Here is a 25,278-nt window from a genome sequence, read left to right on the forward strand (position 1 = left end):
AATCATGAATTGAATCATGAATCATGAAATGAATTATGAATCATGAATTGAATCATGAATCATGGATTGAATCATGAATCATGAATTGAATTATGAATCATGAATCCTGAATCGAATCATGAATCATGATTGAAGAATCGTAAATTGAATCATGAATACTGAATGGAATCATGAATCATGAATTGAATCATGAATTGAATCATGAATCATGAATTGAATCATGAATCATGAATTATGAATTGAATCATCAATCATGAATCATAAATTGAATGATGAGTCATAAATTGAATCAGGAATCGAATCATAATTTGAATCATCAATCATGAATTGAATCATGAATCGTGAATTGAATCATGAATTGAATCATGAATCATGAATCATGCATTGAATCATGAATCATGAATCATGATTTGAATCATGAATCATGAATCATGAATCGAATCATGAATCATGAATTGAATCATGAACTGAATCATGAATCATGAATTGAATCATGAATTGAATCATGAATCATGAATTGAATCATGAATCATGAATCATAAATCAAATCATGAATCATTAATTGAATCAAGAATTGAATCATGAATCATGAATTATGAATCGTGAATCATGAATTGAATCATGAATCATGAGTTATGAATTGAATCATGAATTGAATCATGAATCATGACTTATGATTCATGAATGATAAATTGAATCATGAATCATGAATTGAATCATGAATTGAATCATGAATCATGAATCATGCATTGAATCATGAATCATGAATCATGATTTGAATCATGAATCATGAATCATGAATCATGAATTGAATCATGAACTGAATCATGAATCATGAATTGAATCATGAATTGAATCATGAATCATGAATTGAATCATGAATCATGAATCATAAATCAAATCATGAATCATTAATTGAATCAAGAATTGAATCATGAATCATGAATTATGAATCGTGAATCATGAATTGAATCATGAATCATGAGTTATGAATTGAATCATGAATTGAATCATGAATCATGACTTATGATTCATGAATGATAAATTGAATCATGAATCATGAATTGAATCATGAATTGAATCATGAATCATGAATTGAATCATGAATTGAATCATGAATCATGAATCATGAATCATGAATCAATAATCATGAGTCAAATCATGAATTATGAATTGAATCATGAATCATAAATCATAAATTGAATCTTGAATCATGAATTGAATCATGAATCATGAATCATGAATCGAATCATGAATTGAATCATGAATCATGAAATGAATTATGAATCATGAATTGAATCATGAATCATGGATTGAATCATGAATCATGAATTGAATTATGAATCATGAATCCTGAATCGAATCATGAATCATGATTTAAGAATCATGAATTGAATCATGAATACTGAATGGAATCATGAATCATGAATTGAATCATGAATTGAATCATGAATCATGAATTGAATCATGAATCATGAATTGAATCATGAATCATGAATTAAATCATGAATAATGAATAAATAATCATGAATCGAATCATTAATTATGAATTGAATCATGAATCATAAATCATAAATTGAATCTTGAATCATGAATTGAATCATGAATCATGAATCATGAATCATAAATTGAATCATGAATCATGAATTGAATCATAAATTGAATCATGAATTGAATCATGAATCATGGATTGAATCATGAATCATGAATCATGAATGGATTTATCAATCATGAATCCTGAATCGAATCATGAATCATGATTTAAGAATCATGAATCGAATCATGAATACTGAATGGAATCATGAATCATGAATTGAATCATGAATCATGAATTATGAATTAATTCATGAATCATGAATCATGAATCATGAATCATGAATTCAATCATGAATCATGAATCATGAATCGAATAATGAATCATGATTTAAGAATCAAGAATTGAATCATGAATCATGAATCATGAATTGAATCATGAATCATGAATCATGAATCGAATCATGAATCATGAATTATGAATCATGAATTATGAATCATGAATCATGAATTGAATCATGAATCATGAATACTAAATGGAATCATGAATCATGAATTGAATCATGAATCATGAATTGAATAATATATTGAATTATGAATTGAATCATGAATTCAATCATGAATCATGAATTCAATCATGAATCATAAATTATGAATTGAATCATGAATCATGAATCATGAATCATGAATTGAATCATGAATCATGAATCATGATTCGAATAATGAATCATGATTTAAGAATCAAGAATTGAATCATGAATCATGAATCATGAATTGAATCATGAATCATGAATAATGAATCGAATCATGAATCATGAATTATGAATCATGAATTATGAATCATGAATTATGAATCATGAATTGAATTATGAATCATGAATACTGAATGGAATCATGAATCATGAATTGAATCATGAATCATGAATTGAATCATGAATCATGAATTAAATCATGAATAATGAATAAATAATCATGAATCGAATCATTAATTATGAATTGAATCATGAATCATAAATCATAAATTGAATCTTGAATCATGAATTGAATCATGAATCATGAATCATGAATCATAAATTGAATCATGAATCATGAATTGAATCATAAATTGAATCATGAATTGAATCATGAATCATGGATTGAATCATGAATCATGAATCATGAATGGAATTATGAATCATGAATCCTGAATCGAATCATGAATCATGATTTAAGAATCATGAATCGAATCATGAATACTGAATGGAATCATGAATCATGAATTGAATCATGAATCATGAATTATGAATTAATTCATGAATCATGAATCATGAATCATGAATCATGAATTCAATCATGAATCATGAATCATGAATCGAATAATGAATCATGATTTAAGAATCAAGAATTGAATCATGAATCATGAATCATGAATTGAATCATGAATCATGAATCATGAATCGAATCATGAATCATGAATTATGAATCATGAATTATGAATCATGAATCATGAATTGAATCATGAATCATGAATACTAAATGGAATCATGAATCATGAATTGAATCATGAATCATGAATTGAATAATATATTGAATTATGAATTGAATCATGAATTCAATCATGAATCATGAATTCAATCATGAATCATAAATTATGAATTGAATCATGAATCATGAATCATGAATCATGAATTGAATCATGAATCATGAATCATGATTCGAATAATGAATCATGATTTAAGAATCAAGAATTGAATCATGAATCATGAATCATGAATTGAATCATGAATCATGAATAATGAATCGAATCATGAATCATGAATTATGAATCATGAATTATGAATCATGAATTATGAATCATGAATTGAATTATGAATCATGAATACTGAATGGAATCATGAATCATGAATTGAATCATGAATCATGAATTGAATAATAAATTGAATTATGAATGGAATCATGAATTGAATCATGAATCATGAATTGAATCATCAATCATGAATTATGAATTGAATCATCAATCATAAATCAAATCATGATTCATGAATTGAATCAGAAATCGAAACATGAATTGAATCATGAATAATGAATCATGAATTGAATCATGAATCATGAGTCATGAATCATGAATTGAATCATGAATCATGAATTATGAATCATGAATTGAAACATGAATCATGAATTATGAATTATGATTTGAATCATAAAATCATGAATCATAAATTGAATCATGAATCATGAATTGAATCATGAATCATGAATTGAATCATGAATCATGAATCATGAATCATAAATCGAATCATAAATCATGAATTGAATCAAGAATCATGAATCATGAATTGAATCATGAATCATGAATCATGAATCATGAATCATGAATCATAAATCGAATCATAAATCATGAATTGAATCAAGAATCATGAATCATGAATTATGAATCATGAATTGAATCATAAATCATGAATCATGAATCATGAATCATGAATTGAATCAAGAATCATGAATCATGAATTATGAATCATGAATTGAATCATGAATTCAATCATGAATCATGAATTCAATCATGAATCATGAATGATAAATTGAATCATGAATCATGAATTCAATCATGAATTGAATCATGAATCATGAATTCAATCATGAATCATGAATTCAATCATGAATCATGAATTCAATCATGAATCATGAATTGATTCATGAATCATGAATCATGAATTCAATCATGAATCATGAATAAATAATCATGATTCGAATCATGAATTATGAATTGAATCATGAATCATAAATCATAAATGGAATCATGAATCATGAATTGAATCATGAATCATGAATAATGAATCATAAATTGAATCATGAATCATGAATTGAATCATGAATCATGGTTTGAATCATGAATCATGAATCATGAATGGAATTATGAATCATGAATCATGAATTGAATCATGAATTGAATCATGAATCATTAATTGAACCATGAATCATGAATTGAATCATGAATCATGAATTGATTCATGAATCATGAATCATGAATTGAATCATGAATCATGAATAAATAATCATGAATCGAATCATGAATTATGAATTGAATCGTGAATCATAAATCATAAATTGAATCTTGAATCATGAATTGAATCATGAATCATGAATCATGAATCATAAATTGAATCATGAATCATGAATTGAATCATGAATCATGGATTGAATCATGAATCATGAATCATGAATGGAATTATGAATCATGAATCATGAATAAATAATCATGATTCGAATCATGAATTATGAATTGAATCATGAATCATAAATCATAAATTGAATCTTGAATCATGAATTGAATCATGAATCATGAATCATGAATCATAAATTGAATCATGAAGCATGAATTGAATCATGAATCATGGTTTGAATCATGAATCATGAATCATGAATGGAATTATGAATCATGATTCCTGAATTGAATCATGAATCATGATTTAAGAATCATGAATCGAATCATGAATACTGAATGGAATCATGAATCATGAATTGAATCATGAATCGAATCATGAATTGAATCATGAATCATGAATTGAATCATGAATCATGAATTATGAATTGAATCATGAATCATGAATCATGAATCATGAATTGAATCATGAATCATGAATCATGATTCGAATAATGAATCATGATTTAAGAATCAAGAATTGAATCATGAATCATGAATCATGAATTGAATCATGAATCATGAATAATGAATCGAATCATGAATTATGAATCATGAATTATGAATCATGAATTATGAATCATGAATCATGAATTGAATTATGAATCATGAATACTGAATGGAATCATGAATCATGAATTGAATCATGAATCATGAATTGAATAATAAATTGAATTATGAATTGAATCATGAATTGAATCATGAATCATGAATTGAATCATGAATCATGAATTATGAATTGAATCATCAATCATAAATCAAATCATGATTCATGAATTGAATCAGAAATCGAAACATGAATTGAATCATGAATAATGAATCATGAATTGAATCATGAATCATGAGTCATGAATCATGAATTGAATCATGAATCATGAATTATGAATAATGAATTGAAACATCAATCATGAATTATGAATTATGATTTGAATCATGAATCATGAATCATGAATCATGAATCATAAATCGAATCATAAATCATGAATTGAATCAAGAATCATGAATCATGAATTATGAATCATGAATTGAATCATAAATCATGAATCATGAATCATAAATCATGAATTGAATCAAGAATCATGAATCATGAATTATGAATCATGAATTGAATCATAAATCATGAATCATGAATTAAATCATGAATTGAATCATGAATCATGAATCATGAATTGAATCATGAATCATGAATTGAATCATGAATCATGAATAATGAATCGAATCATGAATCATGAATCAAATCATGAATTGAATCATGAAACTAATCATGAATTAAATCATGAATCATGAATTGAATCATGAATCATGAATCATAAATTGAATCATAAATTATGAATTGAATCATAAATTGAATCATGAATCATGAATTATGAATTATGAATTGAATCATGAATCATGAATCATGAATTGAATCATGAATTGAATCATGAATCATGAATTGAATCATAAATCATGAATCATAAATGATAAATTGAATCATGAATCATGAATCATGAATTGAATCATGAATTGAATCATGAATCATGAATTGAATCATGAATCATGAATTGAATCATGAATCATGAATTGAATCATAAATTGAATTATGAATTGAATCATGAATTGAATCATGAATCATGAATTGAATCATGAATCATGAGTTATGAATTGATTCATGAATCATAAAGCGAATTATGATTCATGAATTGAATCAGGATTCGAATCATGAATTGAATCATAAATCATGAATCATGAATTGAATCATGAATCATGAATCAAGAATTGAATCATGAATCATGAGTCATGAATCATGAATTGAATCATGAATCATGAATTATGAATCATGAATTGAAACATGAATCATGAATTATGAATTATGATTTGAATCATGAATCATGAATCCTAAATTGAATCATGAATCATGAATTGAATCATGAATCATGAATTGAATCATGAATCATGAATCATGAATCATAAATCGAATCATAAATCATGAATTGAATCAAGAATCATGAATCATGAATTGAATCATGAATCATGAATCATGAATCATGAATCATAAATCGAATCATAAATCATGTATTGAATCAAGAATCATGAATCATGAATCATGAATCATGAATTGAATCAAGAATCATGAATCATGAATCATGAATCATGAATTGAATCATGAATTGAATCATGAATCATTAATTGAACCATGAATCATGAATTGAATCATGAATCATGAATTGATTCATGAATTATGAATCATGAATTGAATCATGAATCATGAATAAATAATCATGAATCGAATCATGAATTATGAATTGAATCGTGAATCATAAATCATAAATTGAATCTTGAATCATGAATTGAATCATGAATCATGAATCATGAATCATAAATTGAATCATGAATCATGAATTGAATCATGAATCATGGATTGAATCATGAATCATGAATCATGAATGGAATTATGAATCATGAATCCTGAATCGAATCATGAATCATGATTTAAGAATCATGAATCGAATCATGAATACTGAATGGAATCATGAATCATGAATTGAATCATGAATCGAATCATGAATCATGAATTATGAATTGAATCATGAATCATGAATCATGAATCATGAATTGAATCATGAATCATGAATCATGATTCGAATAATGAATCATGATTTAAGAATCAAGAATTGAATCATGAATCATGAATCATGAATTGAATCATGAATCATGAATAATGAATCAAATCATGAATCATGAATTATGAATCATGAATTATGAATCATGAATTATGAATCATGAATCATGAATTGAATTATGAATCATGAATACTGAATGGAATCATGAATCATGAATTGAATCATGAATCATGAATTGAATAATAAATTGAATTATGAATTGAATCATGAATTGAATCATGAATCATGAATTGAATCATGAATCATGAATTATGAATTGAATCATCAATCATAAATCAAATCATGATTCATGAATTGAATCAGAAATCGAAACATGAATTGAATCATGAATAATGAATCATGAATTGAATCATGAATCATGAGTCATGAATCATGAATTGAATCATGAATCATGAATTATGAATAATGAATTGAAACATCAATCATGAATTATGAATTATGATTTGAATCATGAATCATGAATCATGAATCATGAATCATAAATCGAATCATAAATCATGAATTGAATCAAGAATCATGAATCATGAATTATGAATCATGAATTGAATCATAAATCATGAATCATGAATCATGAATCATGAATTGAATCAAGAATCATGAATCATGAATTATGAATCATGAATTGAATCATAAATCATGAATCATGAATTATGAATCATGAATTGAATCATGAATCATGAATCATGAATCATGAATCATGAATTAAATCATGAATTGAATCATGAATCATGAATCATGAATTGAATCATGAATCATGAATTGAATCATGAATCATGAATCATGAATCGAATCATGAATCATGAATCAAATCATGAATTGAATCATGAACCTAATCATGAATTAAATCATGAATCATGAATTGAATCATGAATCATGAATCATAAATTGAATCATAAATTATGAATTGAATCATAAATTGAATCATGAATCATGAATTATGAATTATGAATTGAATCATGAATCATGAATCATGAATTGAATCATGAATTGAATCATGAATCATGAATTGAATCATAAATCATGAATCATAAATGATAAATTGAATCATGAATCATGAATCATGAATTGAATCATGAATTGAATCATGAATCATGAATTTAATCATGAATCATGAATTGAATCATGAATCATGAATTGAATCATAAATTGAATTATGAATTGAATCATGAATTGAATCATGAATCATGAATTGAATCATGAATCATGAATTATGAATTGATTCATGAATCATAAAGCGAATTATGATTTAAGAATTGAATCAGGAATCGAATCATGAATTGAATCATAAATCATGAATCATGAATCATGAATTGAATCATGAATCATGAATTGAATCATGAATCATGAATCATGAATCATGAATCATGAATCATGAATTGAATCATGAATCATGAATTATGAATCATGAATTGAATCATGAATTATGATTTAAATCATGAATCATGAATCATGAATCATAAATTGAATCATGAATAATGAATTGAATCATGAATTGAATCATGAATCATGAATTGAATCATGAATCATGAATTGAATCATGAATCATGAATCATGAATTGAATCATGAATCATGAATTATGAATTGAATCATGAATCATGAATCATGAATCATGAATTGAGTTATGAATCATGAATCGAATAATGAATCATGATTTAAGAATCAAGAATTGAATCATGAATTGAATCATGAATCGAATCATGAATCATGAATCGAATCATGAATCATGAATTATGAATCATGAATTATGAATCATGAATTATGAATCATGAATCATGAATTGAATCATGAATCATGAATACTGAATGGAATCATGAATCATGAATTGAATCATGAATCATGAATTGAATAATAAATTGAATTATGAATTGAATCATGAATTGAATCATGAATCATGAATTGAATCATGAATCATGAATTATGAATTGAATCATGAATCATAAATCAAATTGTGATTCATGAATTGAATCAGAAATCGAAACATGAATTGAATCATGAATCATGAATTGAATCATGAATCATGAATCGAATCATGAATCATGAATTATGAATCATGAATTATGAATCATGAATCATGAATTGAATCATGAATCATGAATACTGAATGGAATCATGAATCATGAATTGAATCATGAATCATGAATTGAATCATGAATCGTGAATTATGAATTGAATCATGAATCATGAATCATGAATCGAATCATGAATTATGAATTATGAATCATGAATTATGAATCATGAATCATGAATCATGAATTATGATTTGAATCATGAATCATGAATCATAAATTGAATCATGAATCATGAATTGAATCATGATTTATAAATTGAATCATGAATCATGAATTGAATCATGAATCATGAATTGAATCATGAATCATGAATCATGAATCATAAATCGAATCATAAATCATGAATTGAACCAAGAATCATGAATCATGAATTGAATCATGAATCATGAATCATGAATCATAAATCATGAATCATAAATCGAATCATAAATCATGAATTGAATCAAGAATCATGAATCATGAATTATGAATCATGAATTGAATCATAAATCATGAATCATGAATCATGAATCATGAATTGAATCAAGAATCATGAATCATGAATTATGAATCATGAATTGAATCGTAAATCATGAATCATGAATCATGAATCATGAATCATAAATCATGAATTGAATCAAGAATCATGAATCATGAATTATGAATCATGAATTGAATCATGAATCATGAATCATGAATCATGAATGATGAATTAAATCATGAATTGAATCATGAATCATGAATTGAATCATGAATCATGAATTGAATCATGAATCATGAATCATTAATCGAATCATGAATCATGAATCAAATCATGAATTGAATCATGAATCTAATCATGAATTAAATCATGAATCGTGAATTGAATCATGAATCATGAATCATAAATTGAATCATGAATTATGAATTGAATCATAAATTGAATCATGAATCATGAATTATGAATTGAATCATGAATCATGAATTGAATCATGAATTGAATCATGAATCATGAATTGAATCATAAATCATGAATCATGAATCATAAATGATAAATTGAATCATGAATCATGAATTGAATCATGAATTGAATCATGAATCATGAATTGAATCATGAATCATGAATTATGAATTGATTCATGAATCATAAATCAAATTATGATTCATGAATTGAATCAGGAATCGAAACATGAATTGAATCATAAATCATGAATCATGAATCATGAATCATGAATTGAATCATGAATCATGAATCATGAATCATGAATCATGAATTGAATCATGAATCATGAATCATGAATTATGAATCATGAATTCAATCCTGAATCATGAATCATGAATCATAAAACATGAATTAAATCATGAATTGAATCATGAATCATGGATCATAAATTGAATCATGAATCATGAATCATGAATTGAATCATGAATCACGAATCATGAATCAAATCATGAATTGAATCATGAATCTAATCATGAATTGAATCATGAATCATGAATTGAATCATAAATTGAATCATGAATCATGAATTATGAATTGAATCATGAATCACGAATCATGAATTGAATCATGAATCATGAATTATGAATCATGAATCATGAATTGAATCATGAATCATGAATACTGAATGGAATCAAGAATCATGAATTGAATCATGAATCATGAATTAAATCATGAATCATGAATCATGAATCATGAATGATAAATTGAATCATGAATCATGAATTGAATCATGAATTGAATCATGAATGATAAATTGAATCATGAATCATGAATCAATAATCATGAATCAAATCATGAATTATGAATTGAATCATGAATCATAAATCATAAATTGAATCTTGAATCATGAATTGAATCATGAATCATGAATCGAATCATAAATTGAATCATGAATCGAATCATGAATTGAATCATGAATCATGAAATGAATTATGAATCATGAATTGAATCATGAATCATGGATTGAATCATGAATCATGAATTGAATTATGAATCATGAATCCTGAATCGAATCATGAATCATGATATAAGAATCGTGAATTGAATCATGAATCATGAATTGAATTATGAATCATGAATTATGAATTGAATCATCAATCATGAATCATAAATTGAATGATGAGTCATGAATTGAATCAGGAATCGAATCATAATTTGAATCATCAATCATGAATTGAATCATGAATCGTGAATTGAATCATGAATTGAATCATGAATCATGAATCATGCATTGAATCATGAATCGTGAATTGAATCATGAATTGAATCATGAATCATGAATCATGCATTGAATCATGAATCATGAATTGAATCATGAACAGAGTCATGAATCATGAATCGAATCATGAATTGAATCATGAATCATGAACTGAATCAGGAATCATGAATCATAAATCAAATCATGAATCATTAATTGAATCAAGAATTGAATCATTAATCATGAATTATGAATCGTGAATCATGAATTGAATCATGAATCATGAGTTATGAATTGAATCATGAATTGAATCATGAATCATGAATTGAATCATGAATTGAATCATGAATCATGAATCATGAATCATGAATCAATAATCATGAATCAAATCATGAATTATGAATTGAATCATGAATCATAAATCATAAATTGAATCTTGAATCATGAATTGAATCATGAATCATGAATCATGAATCGAATCAAAAAAAGAATCATGAATCGAATCATGAATTGAATCATGAATCATGAAATGAATTATGAATCTTGAATTGAATCATGAATCATGAATCATGAATTGAATTATGAATCATGAATCCTGAATCGAATCATGAATCATGATTTAAGAATCATGAATTGAATCATGAATACTGAATGGAATCATGAATCATGAATTGAATCATGAATTGAATCATGAATTGAATCATGAATTGAATCATGAATCATGAATCATGAATTATGAATTGAATCATCAATCATGAATCATAAATTGACTGATGAGTCATGAATTGAATCAGGAATCGAATCATAATTTGAATCATGAATCATGAATTGAATCATGAATCTTGAATTGAATCATGAATTGAATCATGAATCATGAATCATGCATTGAATCATGAATCATGAATTATGATTTTAATCATGAATCATGAATCATGAATCGAATTATGAATCATGAATTGAATCATGAATTGAATCATGAATCATGAATTGAATCATGAATCATGAATTGAATCATGAATCATAAATCAAATCATGAATCATGAATTGAATCATGAATTGAATCATGAATCATGAATTATAAATCGTGAATCATGAATTGAATCATGAATCATGAGTTATGAATTGAATCATGAATTGAATCATGAATCATGAATTATGAATTGAATCATGAATTGAATCATGAATCATGAATCATGAATCTTGAATTGAATCATGAATCATGAATTATGAATCATGAATTGAATCATCAATCATGAATCATGAATTATGAATCATGAATATAATCATGAATTGAATCATGAATCATGAATCATAAATCATAAAATGAATCATGAATCATAAATTGAATCATGAATTGAATCAGGAATCATGAATCATGAATTGAATCATGAATCATGAATCATGAATTGAATCATGAATCATGAATCATGAATCGAATCATGAATCATGAATTGAATCAAGAATCATGAATTATGAATCATGAATAATGAATCATGAATCATGAATTAAATCATGAATTGAATCATGAATCATGAATTGAATCATGAATCATGAATTGAATCATGAATTATAAATTGAATCATGAATTATGAATCATGAATCATGAATTGAATCATGAATCAAGAATCATGAATGGAATCATGAATACTGAATGGAATCAGGAATCATGAATCATGAATTGAATCATGAATTGAATCATGAATCATGAATTGAATCATGAATTCAATCATGAATCATATATTGAATCATGAATCATGAATCATAAATCGAATCATGAATCATGAATTGAATCATGAATCGAATCATGAATTGAGTCATGAATCATGAATTGAATCATGAATCATGAATTATGAATTCGATCATGAATCATGAATTGAATCATGATTTATGAGTCATGAACTGAATCATGAATTGAATCATGAATCATGAATTGAGTCATGAATCATGAATCATGAATCATAAATTAAATCATGAATCATGAATCGAATCATGAATTGAATCATGAATCATGAATTGAATCATGAATCATGAATTATGAATTATGAATTGAAAAATGGATCATGAATCATGAATCGAATCATGAATCATGAATCAAGAATCATGAATCGAATTATTAATCATGAATTGAATTATGAATCATGAATTGAATCATGAATCATGAATTGAATCATGAATCATGAATAATGAATTGAATCATAAATCATGAATCATGAATCGAATCATGAATAATGAATTAAATCAAGAATCATGAATCATGAATCGAATCATGAATCATGAATCAAAGCATCAATTGAATCATGAATCATGAATCAAGAATTGAATCATGAATCATGAATCATGAATTGAATCATGAATCATGAATCATGACTCATGAATCATGAATCATGAATCGAATCATGAATCATGAATCATGTATTATGAATCATGAATCATGAATTGAATAATGAATCATGAATCGAATCATGAATCATGAATTATGAATCATGTATCATGAATTGAATCATGAATCATGAATTGAATTATAAATTGAATCATGAATTGAATCAGGAATTGAATCATGAATCATGAATTGAATCATGAATCATGAATTTTGAATTGAATCATGAATCTTGAATCATAAATCGAATCATGAGTCATGAATTGAATCAGGAATCGAATCATGAATCGAATCATGAATCATGAATTAAATCATGAATCGTGAATTAAATCATGAATCATGAATCATGAATTGAATCATGAATCATGAATTATGAATAATGAATCATGAATTGAATCATGAATCATAATTCATGAATCATGAATCATGAATTGCATCATGAATTGAATCATGAATCATGAATCATAAATTGAATCATGAATCATGATTTGAATCATTAATTGAATCATGAATCATGAATCATGAATTGAATCATGAATCATGAATCATATATCATATATTGAATCATGAATCATAATTCATGAATCATGAATCATGAATTAAATCATGAATTGAATCATGAATCATGAATTGAATCATGAATCATGAATCATGAATTTAATCATGAATCATGAATCATAATTGGAATCATGAATCATGAATTTAATCATGAATCATGAATCGAATCATGAATCATGAATCAAATCATGAATTGAATCATGAATCGAATCATGAATTGAATCATGAATCATGAATTGAATCATGAATCATGAATTCAATCATGAATCATGAATCATGAATCATGAATTGAATCATGAATCACGAATCGAATCATGAATCATGAATCATGAATTATGAATCATGAATTATGAATCATGAATCATGAATTGAATTATGAATCATGAATACTGAATGGAATCATGAATCATGAATTGAATCATGAATCATGAATTGAATCATAAATTGAATTATGAATTGAATCATGAATTGAATCATGAATCATAAATCGAATCATGATTCATGAATTGAATCAGGAATCGAATCATGAATTGAATCATAAATCATGAATCATGAATTGAATCATGAATCATGAATCATGATTTAAATCATGAATCATGAATAATAAATTGAATCATGAATCATGAATTGAATCATGAATTGAATCATGAATCACAAATCATGAATTGAATCATGAATCATGAATTGAATCATGAATCATAAATCATGAATTGAATTATGAATCATGAATCATGAATTAAATCATGAATCAAATCATAAATCATGAATTGAATCAAGAATCATGAATCATGAATTATGAATCATGAATTCAATCATGAATCATGAATCATGAATAATGAATCATGAATTAAATCATGAATTGAATCATGAATCATGAATCATGATTTGAATCATGAATTGAATCATGAGTCATGAATTGAATCATGAATCATGAATCATGAATCGAATCATGAATCATGAATGAAATCATGAATTGAATCATGAATCTAATCATGAATTGAATCATGAATCATAAATTGAAGCATGAATCATGAATCATGAATCATAAATTGAATCATGAATCATAAATTGAATCATAAATTGAAGCATGAATCATGAAATGAATCATAAATCATGAATCATGAATCATGAATGATAAATTGAATCATAAATCATGAATTGAATCATGAATCATGAATGATAAATTGAATCATGAATTGAATCATGAATCATGAATTGAATCATGAATCATGAATTGAATCATGAATCATGAATTGTTTCATGAATCATGAATTGAATCATGAATCATGAATCATGAATCATGAATGATAAATTGAATCATGAATCATGAATTGAATCATGAATCATGAATCATGAATGATAAATTGAATCATGAATTGAATCATGAATCATGAATTGAATCATGAATCATGAATTGAATCATGAATCATGAATTGAATCATGAATCATGAATCATGAATCGAATCATGAATCATGAATAAATAATCATGAATCGAATCATGAAATATGAATTGAATCATGAATCATAAATCATAAATTGAATATTGAATCATGAATTGAATTATGAATCATGAATTGAATCATGAATCATGGATTGAATCATGAATCATGAATCATGAATCATGAATTGAGTCATGAATCATGAATCATGATTTGAATCATGAATTGAATCATGAATCATGAATCATGATTTGAATCATGAATTGAATCATGAATCATAAATCATGATTTAAATCATGAATCATGAATCATAAATTGAATCATGAATCATTAATTGAATCATGAATTGAATCATGAATCATAAATCATGAATTGAATCATGAATCATGAATCATGAATTGAATCATGAATCATAAATCATGAATTGAATCAAGAATCATGAATCATGAATAATGAATCATGAATTAAATCATGAATTAAATCATGAATCATGAATTGAATCATGAGTCATGAATTGAATCATAAATCATGAATCATGAATCGAATCATGAATCATGAATGAAATCATGAATTGAATCATGAATCTAATCATGAATTGAATCATGAATCATGAATTGAATCATGAATCATGAATCATGAATCATAAATTGAATCATGAATCATGAATTGAATCATAAATTGAAGCATGAATCATGAATTATGAATTATGAATTAAATCATGAATCATGAATTGAATCATGAATCATGAATCATGAATCATGAATCATGAATGATAAATTGAATCATGAATCATGAATCATGAATTGAATCATGAATCATGAATCATGAATGATAAATTGAATCATGAATTGAATCATGAATTGAATCATGAATCATGAATTGAATCATGAATCATGAATCATGAATCGAATCATGAATCATGAATAAATAATCATGAATCGAATCATGAAATATGAATTGAATCATGAATCATAAATCATAAATTGAATCTTGAATCATGAACTGAATCATGAATCATGAATCATGAATCAAATCATGAATTGAATCATGAATTGCATAATGAATCATGAATTGAATTATGAATCATGAATTGAATCATGAATCATGGATTGAATCATGAATCATGAATCATGATTCATGAATTGAATTATGAATAATGAATCATGAATCGAATCATGAATCATGATTTAAGAATCATGAATCGAATCATGAATACTGAATGGAAACATGAATCATGAATTGAATCATGAATTGAATCATGAATTGAATCATGAATCATGAATTATGAATTGAATCATGAATCATGAATCCTAAATCGAATCATGAGTCATGAATTTGAATCAGTAATCGAATCATAATTTGAATAATGAATCGTGAATTGAATCATGAATCATGAATCATGAATTAAATCATGAATCATGTATTATGAATCATGAATTAAATCATAAATCAAGAATCATGAATTGAATCATGAATCATGAATCATGAACTGAATCATGAATCATGAATCTTGAATCATAAATCATAAATTGAATCATGAATCATGAATTGAATCATGAATTGAATCATGAATCATGAATTGAATCATGAATCATGAATCATGATTTCAATCATGAATCATGAATTGAATCATGAATTGAATCATGAATTGAATCATGAATCATGAATTGAATCATGAATCATGAATCATAAATCAAATCATGAATCATTAATTGAATCATGAATCGAATCATGAATTGAATCATGAATCATGAATTGAATCATGAATCATGAATTATGAATTGAATCATGAATTGAATCAGGAATCATGAATTGAATCATGAATCATGAATTGAATCATGAATCATGAATCATGAATCAAATCATGAATCATGAATTATGAATCATGAATCATGAATTGAATCATGAATCATGAATACTAAATGGAATCATGAATTGAATCATGAATCATGAATTTAATCATGAATCATGAATTATGAATTGATTCATGAATCATAAATCGAATCATGATTCATGAATTGAATCAGGAATCGAATCATGAATTGAATCATAAATCATGAATCATGAATCATGAATTGAATCATGAATCATGAATCATGAATTGAATCATGAATCATGAATCATGAATTGAATCATGAATCATGAATTATGAATCATGAATTGAATCATGAAACATGAATCATGAATTATGAATAATGATTTGAATCATGAATTGAATCATGAATCATGAATCATGATTTGAATCATGAATCATGAATCATAAATTGAATCATGAATCATGAATTTAACCATGAATTGAATCATGAATCATGAAGTGAACCATGAATCATGAATTATGAACCATGAATTCAATCATGAATCATGAATTGAATAATGAATTGAATCATGAATCATGAATCATGAATTGAATCATGAATCATGAATTGAATCATAAATTGAAGCATGAATCATGAAATGAATCATGAATCATGAATCATGAATCATGAATGATAAATTGAATCATGAATCATGAATTGAATCATGAATCATGAATCATGAATCATAAATTGAATCATGAATTATAAATTGAATCATAAATTGAAGCATGAATCATGAAATGAATCATGAATCATGAATCATGAATCATGAATGATAAATTGAATCATGAATCATGAATTGATTCATGAATCATGAATCATGAATGATAAATTGAATCATGAATTGAATCATGAATCATGAATTGAATCATGAATCATGAATTGAATCATGAATCATGAATTGTTTCATGAATCATGAATTGAATCATGAATCATGAATCATGAATCATGAATGATAAATTGAATCATGAATCATGAATTGAATCATGAATCATGAATCATGAATCATGAATCATGAATTGAATCATGAATCATGAATTGAATCATGAATCATGAATTGAATCATGAATCATGAATCATGAATCGAATCATGAATCATGAATAAATAATCATGAATCGAATCATGAAATATGAATTGAATCATGAATCATAAATCATAAATTGAATATTGAATCATGAATTGAATCATGAATCATGAATCATGAATCAAATCATGAATTGAATCATGAATTGAATCATGAATTGAATCATGAATCATGAATTGAATTATGAATCATGAATTGAATCATGAATCATGGATTGAATCATGAATCATGAATCATGAATCATGAATTGAGTCATGAATCATGAATCATGATTTGAATCATGAATTGAATCATGAATCATGAATCATGATTTGAATCATGAATTGAATCATGAATCATGATTTAAATCATGAATCATGAATCATAAATTGAATCATGAATCATTAATTGAATCATGAATTGAATCATGAATCATGAATCATGAATTGAATCATGAATCATAAATCATGAATTGAATCAAGAATCATGAATCATGAATAATGAATCATGAATTAAATCATGAATTAAATCATGAATCATGAATTGAATCATGAGTCATGAATTGAATCATAAATCATGAATCATGAATCGAATCATGAATCATGAATGAAATCATGAATTGAATCATGAATCTAATCATGAATTGAATCATGAATCATGAATTGAATCATGAATCATGAATCATGAATCATAAATTGAATCATGAATTGAATCATAAATTGAAGCATGAATCATGAATTATGAATTATGAATTAAATCATGAATCATGAATTGAATCATGAATCATGAATCATGAATCATGAATCATGAATGATAAATTGAATCATGAATCATGAATCATGAATTGAATCATGAATCATGAATCATGAATGATAAATTGAATCATGAATTGAATCATGAATTGAATCATGAATCATGAATTGAATCATGAATCATGAATCATGTATCGAATCATGAATCATGAATAAATAATCATGAATCGAATCATGTAATATGAATTGAATCATGAATCATAAATCATAAATTGAATCTTGAATCATGAACTGAATCATGAATCATGAATCATGAATCAAATCATGAATTGAATCATGAATTGCATAATGAATCATGAATTGAATTATGAATCATGAATTGAATCATGAATCATGGATTGAATCATGAATCATGAATCATGATTCATGAATTGAATTATGAATAATGAATCATGAATCGAATCATGAATCATGATTTAAGAATCATGAATCGAATCATGAATACTGAATGGAAACATGAATCATGAATTGAATCATGAATTGAATCATGAATTGAATCATGAATCATGAATTATGAATTGAATCATGAATCATGAATCCTAAATCGAATCATGAGTCATGAATTGAATCAGTAATCGAATCATAATTTGAATAATGAATCGTGAATTGAATCATGAATCATGAATCATGAATTAAATCATGAATCATGTATTATGAATCATGAATTAAATCAAAAATCAAGAATCATGAATTGAATCATGAATCATGAATCATGAACTGAATCATGAATCATGAATCTTGAATCATAAATCATAAATTGAATCATGAATCATGAATTGAATCATGAATTGAATCATGAATCATGAATTGAATCATGAATCATGAATCATGATTTCAATCATGAATCATGAATCATGAATTGAATCATGAATTGAATCATGAATTGAATCATGAATTGAATCATGAATCATGAATTGAATCATGAATCATGAATTGAATCATGAATCATGAATCATAAATCAAATCATGAATCATTAATTGAATCATGAATCGAATCATGAATTGAATCATGAATCATGAATTGAATCATGAATCATGAATTATGAATTGAATCATGAATTGAATCAGGAATCATGAATTGAATCATGAATCATGAATTGAATCATGAATCATGAATCAAATCATGAATCATGAATTATGAATCATGAATCATGAATTGAATCATGAATCATGAATACTAAATGGAATCATGAATTGAATCATGAATCATGAATTTAATCATGAATCATGAATTATGAATTGATTCATGAATCATAAATCGAATCATGATTCATGAATTGAATCAGGAATCGAATCATGAATTGAATCATAAATCATGAATCATGAATCATGAATTGAATCATGAATCATGAATCATGAATTGAATCATGAATCATGAATCATGAATTGAATCATGAATTATGAATTATGAATCATGAATTGAATTATGAAACATGAATCATGAATTATGAATAATGATTTGAATCATGAATTGAATCATGAATCATGAATCATGATTTGAATCATGAATCATGAATCATAAATTGAATCATGAATCATGAATTTAACCATGAATTGAATCATGAATCATGAAGTGAACCATGAATCATGAATTATGAACCATGAATTCAATCATGAATCATGAATTGAATAATGAATTGAATCATGAATCATGAATTGAATCATGAATCATGAATCATGAATCATGAATTGAATCATGAATCATGAATTGAATCATGAATCATGAATCATGAATTATGAATCATGAATTCAATCATGAATCATGAATCATGAATTAAATCATGAATCGAATCATAAATCATGAATTGAATCAAGAAACATGAATTATGAATCATGAATTCAATCATGAATCATGAATCATGAATGAAATCATGAATTGAATCATGAATCATGAATCATTAATTGAATCATGAATCATGAATCATGAATCGAATTATGAATCATGAATCAAATCATGAATTGAATCATGAATCTAATCATGAATTGAATCATGAATCATGAATTGAATCATAAATTGAATCATGAATCATGAATTATGAATTATGAATTAAATCATGAATCATGAATCATGAATTGAATCATAATTCATGAATCATGAATTGAATCATGATTCATGAATCATGAATTGAATCATGAATCATGAATTGAATCATGAATCATGAATCGTGAATCATAAATGATAAATTGAATCATGAATCATAAATCATGAATTGAATCATGAATTGAATCATGAATCATGAATTGAATCATGAATCATGAATTGAATCATGAATTGAATCATGAATCATGAATCGAATCATGAATCATGAATCAATAATCATGAATTGAATCATGAATTATAAATTGAATCATGAATCATAAATCATAAATTGAATCTTGAATCATGAATTGAATCATGAATCATGAATCATGAATCGAATCATGAATTGAATCATGAATCATGAATTGAATCATGAATCATGAATTGAATCATGAATCATGAATTGAATCATAAATCATGGATTGAATCATGAATCTTGAATCATGAATTGAATCATGAATCATGGATCCTGAATTGAATCATGAATCATGATTTAAGAATCATGAATCGAATCATGAATACTGAATGGAATCATGAATCATGAATTGAATCATGAATTATGAATTGAATCATGAATCATGGATTGAATCATGAATCATGAATCATGAATTGAATCATGAATCATGAATCATGAATCGAATCATAAATCATGATTTAAGAATCATGAATCGAATCTTGAATATTGAATGGAATCATGAATCATGAATTGAATCATGAATTGAATCATGAATTGAATCATGAATCATAAATCGAATCATGAATCATGAATTGAATCATAAATTGAATCATGAATTGAATCATGAATCATGAATTGAATCATGAATCATGAATTATGAATTGAATCATGAATCATGAATCATATATCGAATCATTAGTCATGAATTGAATCAGGAATCGAATCATGAATTGAATCATGAATCGTGAATTGAATCATGAATCATGAATCATGAATCATGAATTGAATCATGAATCATGAATTATGAATCATGAAATGAATCATGAATCATGAATTATGAATCATGAATCATGAATTTAATCATGAATCATGAATCATAAATTGAATCATGAATCATGAATTGAATCATGAATCATGAATCATGAATTGAATCATGAATAATGAATCATGAATTCAATCATGAATCATGAATCATAAATCGAATCATGAATCATTAATTGAATCATGAATCGAATCATGAATTGAATCATGAATCATGAATTGAATCATGAATCATGAATTATGAATCATGACACATGAATTGAATCATGAATCATAAATTATGAATTGAATCATGAATTGAATCATGAATCATGAATCATGAATCATGAATTGAATCATGAATCATGAATCATGAATTATGAATCATGAATCATGAATTGAATCATGAATCAAATCATGAATTGAGTCAATAATCATGAATTGAATCATGAATCATGAATAATAAATCGAATCATGAATCATTAATTGAATCATGAATCATGAATTATGAATTGAATCATGAATTGAATCATGAATCATGAAACATGAATTGAATCATGAATCATGAATTGAATCATAATTCATGAATCATAAATCGAATTATGAATCATTAATTGAATCATGAATCAAATCATGAATTGAATCATGAATCATGAATTGAATCATGAATCATGAATTATGAATCATGAATCATGAATTGAATCATGAATCATGAATACTGAATGGAATCATGAATCATGAATCATAAATTGAATCATGAATCGATAATTGAATCATGAATTGAATCATGAATTGAATCATGAATCATGAATTGAATCATGAATCATGAATTGAATCATGAATCATGAATTGAATCATGAATCATGAATCGAATCATGAATCATGAATTATGAATCATGAATCATGAATTGAATCATGAATCATGAATACTGAATGGAATCAAGAATCATGAATTGAATCATGAATCATGAATTGAATCATGAATCATAAATCGAATCATGAATCATGAATTGAATCATGAATCATGAATTGAATCATGAATCATGAATCATAAATCTAACCATAAATCATGAATTGAATCATGAATCGAATCATGAATTGAATCATGAATCATGAATTGAATCATGAATCATGAATCATAAATCGAATCATGAATCATGAATTGAATCATGAATCATGAATTGAATCATGAATCATGAATCATAAATCGAATCATGAATCATGAATTGAATTATGAATCGTATCATGAATTGAATCATGAATCATGAAATGAATCATGAATCATGAATCATAAATCGAATCATGAATAATTAATTGAATCATGAATCGAATCATGAATTGAATCATGAATCATGAATCAAATCATGAATCATAAATTATGAATTATGAATCATGAATTGAATCATGAATCATGAATTTTGAATTGAATCATGAATCATGAATCATGAATCGAATCATGAATCATGAATCATGAATGACCTGGAGTGTATTTAAAGAACAGTCTCATTTTGACACAAAACACAGCTAAATCATGTTCTCTTGTGTTGCTTATTGGTCTAAAGACGTATTTCTCACATAGAGTGTGATAAATTCTCTGATTATTCCCCAGAAAAACCTAAACACTGTAGGCATCATATATAATAAAATTGCAATATTGAAATGGGTTTACATTGTAAAATGTCTAGTTAAAGGTAATATTTTCTATACTTTGCAATTTTCTTTTTGTCAGAATTAAATTTTTAAAATAATTACTTCTTTTTGCTTTTAAAAATTCGAAAAACTCACTTAAATTAATGCTTCTGAATGGCTCGTTGGTCTAGGGGTATGATTCTCGCTTAGGGTGCGAGAGGTCCCGGGTTCAAATCCCGGACGAGCCCATGACTCCTTGTAATTTTCATCTTATTGTTTTTAGTTGATTCAGTAAAGCTAGCCATTTGAAGATAGATTCAAATGGCTGAATGGAATCATGAATCATGAATTAAATCTTGAATCATGAACTGAATCATGAATTGAATCATGAATCATGAATTAAATCATGGATCATGAATTGAATCATGAATCATGAATTATGAATTGAATCATGAATCATGAATCATAAATCGAATCATGATTAATGAATTGAATCAGGAATCGAATCATGAATTGAATCATTATTCATGAATTGAATTTAAAAATTGAATCATTATTCATGAATAATGAATTGAATTATGAATCATGATTTATGAATCATGATTTATGAATCATGAATTGAATCATGAATCATGAATTATGAATCATGAATTGAATCATGAATCATGAATTATGAATCATGAATTGAATCATGAATCATGAATCATAAATTATGAATCATGAATTGAATCATAAATTGAATCATGAATCATGAATCGAATCATGAATCATGAATCATAAATTATGAATCATGAATCATGAATTGAATCATGAATCATGAATACTGAATGGAATCATGAATCATGAATTGAATCATGAATCATGAATCATAAATCGAATCATG

The 25,278-nt window shown here is 25.6% G+C and overlaps 1 non-coding gene across 1 annotated transcript; it reads left to right on the forward strand.

Annotated features, from left to right (window-relative positions):
* The first annotated feature begins 24,571 nt into the window (after positions 1-24,571).
* On the forward strand, positions 24,572-24,643 carry TRNAP-AGG (transfer RNA proline (anticodon AGG)). Its single transcript has one exon. It is a non-coding gene; the product is annotated as a tRNA-Pro (tRNA).
* Positions 24,644-25,278: the final 635 nt, after the last annotated feature.

This window comes from Mixophyes fleayi, unplaced genomic scaffold (genome assembly GCF_038048845.1).
Source record: "Mixophyes fleayi isolate aMixFle1 unplaced genomic scaffold, aMixFle1.hap1 Scaffold_52, whole genome shotgun sequence".
In the NCBI taxonomy this organism is placed as follows: domain Eukaryota; kingdom Metazoa; phylum Chordata; class Amphibia; order Anura; family Limnodynastidae; genus Mixophyes; species Mixophyes fleayi.